Raw genomic sequence first — 8223 nt, forward strand, 5'->3', positions numbered from 1 at the left:
TAGTAATTACGCTTGCTCAATATGCACTGCGTGATTACAAGCTGATATTGTGATTAGAATTATCTACAGTCAACATTATTATCGGAGCTAATTTCAATTTCAGTCACTATTTTATTAATTAATTATTTGATACCACGGTATAATTGTGGTGTAGGTTAAGCGTTTTAATTTTGTTGAATTTTACGTATGCACAACTGTTGTCGTCAAAGAACAACAATCTCTCCAGCAGTCCCCTCGTTACCATTCCTTAATTTAGCTAATTTGCGACTTGTGCGCGTCCATTCATAAAGGAGAAACATTTTTAAACACCCATTTTTACGCTCTCGGAATGTTAAATGATCATGGCGATTATATCCAAGTTTATTCTTCTTAAACTTCGTGTTTGGAAATTATGAACATTTTCTCTAAAGTTAATATCTGAAAATATATCCTGTGTGCTGGCAGAATACTAATATAATTATCTGACGCGATGCTGACAACAGATAACGTCGTCGGTGAAATTTTAATTAAATTCAGAATCGATGAAGTTAAATTGAACGAATTAAAAAAACCTTTGGTGGTGTGTACTAACATTAGAAAGTTTTCTTTACAACATGTGCGATTTATAGCGCGGTTTGAAATATGACTCGTGTTTATTTTTAGTAATTTATGAGGACTTCTGTTTTATAATTCAGCTGGAAAACCATCAATTTCTTGAGGGTCTGGGATTATAATTAAATTTCACGTCTGCCAATCACGGCTTCGATATTGTATTAGCGTTGTAGAATCAACATTTTATTTTATTAAAGGAACGTGTTTGATTTTATTCAAGAGACGCTCTTCTGTCTTGGTTATAAAGTGGGCGATATTGGTTGTCAATAAAATGTAATTTTGAGCGTCACATGGATGCAGACTTTATGAAAAAATGTAATTGAGTCGCTCATGAATTTGGTCTGCGACGTAATTACGTTTGCTATTTCTCTATTATGCCTAATCCATTGTAATCTGAACTACAATTCAACGTCATAATGAAAGCAGGAACTAGATGGGATAGGACTAAATTATTTGCACTACAAATTGAATACTGTGTATAACTTCAACTATAATACGATGTTTACTCTTTGCTTTGTCAACACAAAGTTCTCTGCTTAAACAGTTCGATTGTCCGGTGGATTGTTAGCTTTGATCTCGGCCGAGGGTGCAGTTTACTTGAAAATAAGAAAGGATTTTTCGGGAGAAGAGAATAGTCTCTGTAGAAGTTTCAAGATTTATTTCGACTCATCTCACGCGGAATTTAACGATGTGCTCAGTTGGTTTGCTTGTTTTCATAATTAAAACCTGGGAATCTTATAATCCCCGTCAGTTTGTGCCAGTGCTTTTTGTATTGTATGCAGGTGTGGCAACCTGAAATCCACTTTCCATTAGTTTCCAACTACTTATGTTTCAACTCAGCGGAAAATAAAAGCAGACGAACTTAAGAAGCTTTTACTACTTATTACCATCGCTAGGTACTTATTAGACCTTCATAAGCAGCTTAAAGTTAAAATATACACCAAAAAGAGTGCACCTGTATTTCAGTGTGGCATTCCTAAATGAATTTTTCGTTGGAAATCCTCAAAAAGGTCTAAAACAACGTATTCATCGTCGACGGAAATGTCACATTTTGACGTCGGATTTGCCGGATTAAGTCCTACGCGAATTTCAACACCCGCCATCAAATCTCTAATACACTTTTCTGAAAAATATTCTTTTATTTCTATTCTTTACGATTTTATCCTTCGCCACTCGCTTCTTAAACATTTGTAACTCGCCTCGACCGGATCTAATGAAAAATGGATGAGAAAGGGCAACCAAACGTGATTTGCTACGGAATAGCTCAAAACGCTTAACTGATTTTCCAATTTTGATTTTTCTATTAATAATACAGTGGGAATTATCCTCGAAATTCAATCTGGCTTCGGAGGCATCGATGATCAGGCACTTTGCAAATTTCCAACAGCTTTATTAAAGTAATTCTAACTCACTTAGTGTCTGGAACGGTTTTCTTCATTTTGCTCCTTCATTCCACGTTGTTTGCCTCCAATAAAATTGAATCTTACTCACAGCCGGAACAATTTTTTTCACAGATTCATACTATACTAGAGGATGCTAGAGAGAATCAGTTGTTACAGATCCTTCGCGAGTTGTAGGAGAACTTGTATACATATTTATCAACTGTTTTTGAAAATATGTTTCAATTATCTGTGGCAATTTTTGCTTCAATGGGAAAAGATAATCGAATTATTGTCATTCTGTTTTTGTGAAAATAATTAGTTTTGTCTACAAATCGTTGGGATTTATTTTTGAAACGCCGACATTTCGATCTTCTGAAAACTCACTACGGATTCATTTTTTATTAGCTCAAGAAAAAGGTGATGATAAGCAATTTGTCAATTACATATCAATCTTTTTATTCCAATCAGTTGTGTTCGACTTTTGTTGTGGGTGCTGTTCTGTGAAAAATTTTCGCAATGTAGGTGGTATGTACACAATATTTATTTAAACATTTTTAAGAGTTTTCTATTGTTAGCTTTTCTGGTGCGTTAGTGTTAACAAAAGCAGTTTAATACAGGGTGTTAGGTAATGTTTAGACCATAGCGAAAGGGGTGATAGAGGCAACCGCAAAATGTAATGTTTTGAAGTTTTTCGGGATTTCTTGAACCATTTAAGAGCTGAATCAATCAGAGATTAATTTGAAAAGAATCACCGAATTTTGAATGAAAGTCATTCTAGCAAATGTTTTGGATAATCTTAGACTGACAGTTATAATTTTATACCAGTGGCGTGGTTGGTTTATAAGTGTGAAAATAAACTTATTTGTTGCACAATACGGCGCTAACATGTTTGTATTATTCAAAATTATGTTCATTTTGAACATTTATTAAAAAATTGTTTTCTCTTCCTTATTTAAATAAATTTAAAGTACTTTTTCATTCTCTTATTGACGCCACTGATTTCAGCGACAAATTACACTGGTCAACAGGAATTTTGTGCCATAAGTGTGGAATATCAAATCTTACTAATTAAGGTTAGCCAAATACAAAAATGACCATAAGAAGTTTCTATTGGTTACAGTTTTTGAGAAAAATAAAACTGAAATTCAAGTTAGCGAAGTTGTTTTTTCTATATCTAGATACCAAATAAAACAAATATTTTACATTAAACTGTTAATGACGCCAGTAAAAATGTTGTAGTTGTTACAAAAAAGACGAAATGCAATAAAACCCGGAAATAAAAATGGGAAGATTGAGCAGATTTCTTGCCCTGTGTCTATTCGCGATCAAGACATTCATCATAAGCGACAAAGTCTAAAAAAAGACTAATTGCCTATAATAGTATATTATGAAACGCGTTTCATAATGAACATTTTGTCGCACGCACGTTTTTAGTAAAGTGGTAAGTGCGGCAAAATGCATTATGAACAAGTATCATACGCTATTTTTTCTATTTCGCCTTATTTTAAACGAAAAAACTTGATTTCGAAATCTAGGGAATTTTAGGGTAGTTGGCATTTGCAAAATGTTCGGGAAAAAATTCGAAGTAGCCAAATCCAACTTCAGTCAGTTTGACAGGTGTGACGTTTTGAGGTTACCGGAGCGCAAGGGAGCCAAGAGAGCGAAGATGTTGATCATGATCATGATGGTTCTCTTGCGTCTAAATTGTCAACGTTGACGGCAGGTTGACGGATTATCTGCTGCAAACCTAAGAAAAATATAGGTTCCTGGAAATATTGGCACGGGATTGGTTCATTACGATACCGAAATACGCTCAAACGCGTATCGAAATATCTTCATTATGAACGCGAAATAGAAAAAAAAAAAATTCCTACGACCCCATATGAAAGTAACATTTTCCACACGGTTAAATGACTCCGAAAGTTGATGTTTTCGTACATGCATTTCCAAAAGTAAAAGTCACTAGTGTGATATGAATATATCCGCACAGACCTGTCAAAATTGACAGTTATTTTCAAATACAAATGTAACTTCTGAATTTTTGTCTCAAATATCTAGACGATTCACTCTAAAACAACATGCATAATGGTAAAAATGAGTTGGTTAGGTCGTTTTTGACAAATCAGTTTTGACAGGTCTGTGCGGATATATTCATATCACACTAGTGACTTTTATTTTCGGAAATGGATGTACAAAAACATAAACCTTCTAAATATGTGAAATACGTCACTTTTTTATGAGGTTGTAGAAAAATGGCATGTAGAATAGATAAGAAATGAACTATTGTCGAAACTTATGGTTTCTTTCTGATGATGAAAGGTCGTAGGAAAAATAGTGTACATAACTCGTCGGAAAGTGTCTTTCTTGCACTCGTGTAATATCTGCACTCGGCTGGCGCCTCGTGCATCTACTTTTACACTCGTGCGAAATTGGTCACTTTCCGTACTTGTTATGTAAATATCTATTTTGGTGGCATACATTTACCACTGATAAATAAAATTTTGTTTTTTTATTATTTAGAAAACCGTTACCAATTTAGCATTTTTGTTGTCATAACTGTTTTAAGCAAGTCAGATTATCCAGAAATTATGCAAATTACTAATGGCACAAAAATTATTTTGGATTTATTGTCCAGTGTTATTTATTTGTTCAAAAGACTACTTGGATTTTTGTAAAATCCGAAATTAGCTTGAATGAATCTAATTGGACGATTTTAAAGCCTTGTACCTTTTTAAATAAAACAAAAAAAAATGTTTGGTACCGTTTTTAAACAGCAATAGCAGTTGAGAAAAATTTCACTTCACTTGCAACATGTTTTAGGACTCGCATTAATTAATTATGTAAATTTGATGCACAACAATTTTCATGTTAAAATTGACAAATGTCAAATTCTAGGAAAAAATAATAGCAACCGTGTCATGTTAAAATTTCCAAAGTTAATTTATCAAGATTCCAACCTTAAATAAATAAATAACTGTCAAAGTGGACATTTGTAACCTAAATCGACTGTTGGTGGATATTTTCATCAATGTTGTCTCAAGTAAGTGGAAAGAGGAGTTTTTTATCGTTAGAAAAAAATAAAAAATACTCTATTCGATTCCTGAAAGCTACTAATGACTACGTTTAATTTTTGGTAGTGTATTTAAAAAACACCCTGTAATTAGTTTTCATTCAATAAGCAAAATTTATAAGTTTTGTTTTTTGACTGATTCTGTTTTTGAGTTAGGCGATATTCGCATTCCTGTTCAGAAATAAAACTGTCCACTCTTTTAAAATTTTGTTTCAATTATCTATACTGCAATAACATGAATTTTAACACAAACCCAAGAGTCGTAAATGCCAAAAAAATCGATATGTGGGTAGTGTGCGTTGTAAAGAAATCACGAGACAAAGAAGCATTGATAACTCTCAAACTTTGATTAGATCACGTGGGAGAAATAAGCATAAGCTGTTTATGTGGCACGTTCCAAGTTTCAAACTTATCTGGACATAAACTCGACCCTGTTCGGGATTCGAATCGGGGTTAATCATTTTTCAGAACTGCGAGGACACGAAGCCGAATATTCAAATTTCAATTCAATACCAGTTCTATGGCCATCTTTATATGTTGGTGACTTTGACATGAAAGTGGCGAATTTTAAAAAGTGAGCAAGAAAGTTAACAGTTCCCGTTTAGATTGTCTCACAATTCTTTCATTATCTCCCCTCGTCCGAGAATATTCCGCTCTTTTCCCTTAAGTAGTTCGTAGATTAAGCAGCAATTAAAAGCCCCACAACACGTATGCAAGTTTCCAACACCTCCGGCGAAGTTGTCTTCTCCTTAAGCCCCCATTCATATCAGTTAGTCACGACACTTTCCCAATAAAACGGACCCATAAGTTTGTTTGTAACCGGCTTTAACGCCCCAACCGACAATGAACAAAGCGTAATATTGAAACTTGTTATTGAAATAATATTGAATAAAGCCAACATAGAGAACGAAAATTATGTTACGGGAGTTTCGAACAGGAATTGTATAAAATTGTATTCTGATGTATTAAGATTAAAATTATATTCCGAAGGTGTTAACGTGGCGAAATTGGAATGCCATCGTCGGAACTGACTAACTTTGCTACAGTTTCCGGTACGACGGCACCCATGGGACATATTCCGAGTTAACGGATTTCATAATATCTGTCCTAAATAAATTTTTATCGAGTTGGCATTTTCCGGAGGGTTTTTACAACGAGCGGGGAATTTAAAAAGCGTGAAATGGAAATTGAAAGCTATTTCACGTGCAAAGATAGCAATTTTGTAAATCATGTTTGAAATTAAAAATAACCCGGCGCATCCACCATTTTGTTGAACTCGCACATTGAAGTTCAATTCATCAAAATAAATAACTGAAGCTTTTCAGGTGCTCTCTCGGTTATTCCTCGGAGTCATATTTATTCAAGCACTCTGTCGTTTAAAGATACTCATTATTCCGTCTTTTGTTCACTTTGTTTAAAGCATTTTAGATACGTATGAGAATTTATTTCGTTTTTCCCACCTCCTGCTCTTTCCGGTTCATTATCTCTTGTGTTTAGAGCCAGCATATGCAGTTGAGGACTAATATTTCACAAGAAAGAGCCATCCATTCACCAAAGATTATTGGAATTCCAACTAAGCTATAAATTATGCGACAATGGAGCTGTTTGTAATGGAGATTAAAGCTAGTTGTTCTATTTGATCGGAGTGAATAGCCCTCGTGGATTCGCAGCTTACAATGCAAAATTCCGTGACCCAGATGTCAGTGCTTTTCACACCAAAGAACTGAATTTTCTAAGACTTTTTAATAAGGAAAATGATTGTACGTAAAATTTATTAAACTCGCTAAAACACACCCACGTTTGACTATTTCACTAATTACTTAATTTAGTTGAGTTTGTTTGTATTTATCGTAAAATGCAAACGGGCGCTAATTGAAAATCTAATTTCGGAAAATTCGAACGAAGCTAAAAAGTCGTTAATGAGAAGTTTTTGATTAAGTTAGTTAGGAGAGTTTGAAGAGGGGAAGTTTTTCAATGGGGCTTTTAAGAAAGACGAGGAAATGTAGAAACAATCTCAATAAAATATTGTTAAAAATGTAAGTGGTTTAAACTGCTGTTTTTAATCAACACGCAAATGAAATTCTTGCGGTATGAAAATGTAATAATAGCAGGTTGGTAATTTTTCGTTTTCCTTTTAACCATCACACCAACAATTGCGCAACACTTTGTGTAATCGAACAGTTGAACCATAAAATTTTAACGGGTGATGTTGTTGTAAAACTCGATAATATCAGTTTGAACTGTCGTATAAACGAGTTCAACTCAAGTTTTATGGTTCACCCACTCGAACATATTTGTTTAACGAGACGACTTGCTAATATTTTGGAACCATCAGCACGAAATTAATTTGGTTATATCTCTCTGAAAAAAAATTCTAGAAAGAAATTAGCTGCCGCCTCTTTAGCTTTATTTCGTTATTAAAACCCTTTTTTTACGGTAGAAGACAAACTAAAACAAACATAAAAGAATAATTTACTGCTGATGAAAAATATTGTTTGTTTTTACGAGAGGTATAAAATATTAACTTTATAAATGTGGCAGTGAAAATATTACGGTGTAATAAAAAGTCGATAAATATTAAAAAAGGAGAAAAATGTGTCACTACACCTTCGAAAAGAAGCAGGGAAAATGTCCACCGGAAGCGGTTTTTCCAAGTTCCTTTTCCGGACTCTTTTTCCTAAATGTGTGTTTTGAGTTGATTTATACTGCGGGAGATAAGGGCGCAAAACACCGTCATGATAAATTTGATATTATACAGAGCGAGCTGCATTTTCTGTTTACACTCACCTTCATCTTAAATTGGGTTAAAATTCCCCATCAAAACAAAAAAATAAAAATGATTTAGACCCATCAACAACTACACGTGTATAAAAGGAAAACAGATTTCCTATAAACCACACCAGCAGTCGTAAATCAGTTTTTATTCTTTCAACACGAAAAGCTTTTCGAACGTGCGGATTTTCGTGGATTAAAAATGGCGCCCTTTGAATATCGCCCGAGTCGATAATGCGATTGTAATTGGATAAGTTATCGTGGTAGTGTAACTTGCAGTGACAAGTCTCCACGGGCTCTACACCAGGCTTAATTACTTCTGATTAGCTTAGTTAGCGGCGGTGGAATTTGACTGACGGCGGAGTTGGGGGCGGCTGGATTTTATTGGTTTACTCTGAATTGATCTTC

This window comes from Gnatocerus cornutus, chromosome 9 (genome assembly GCF_029298725.1).
Source record: "Gnatocerus cornutus isolate USDA-ARS CGAHR chromosome 9, icGnaCorn1.1, whole genome shotgun sequence".
Lineage (NCBI taxonomy): Eukaryota > Metazoa > Arthropoda > Insecta > Coleoptera > Tenebrionidae > Gnatocerus > Gnatocerus cornutus.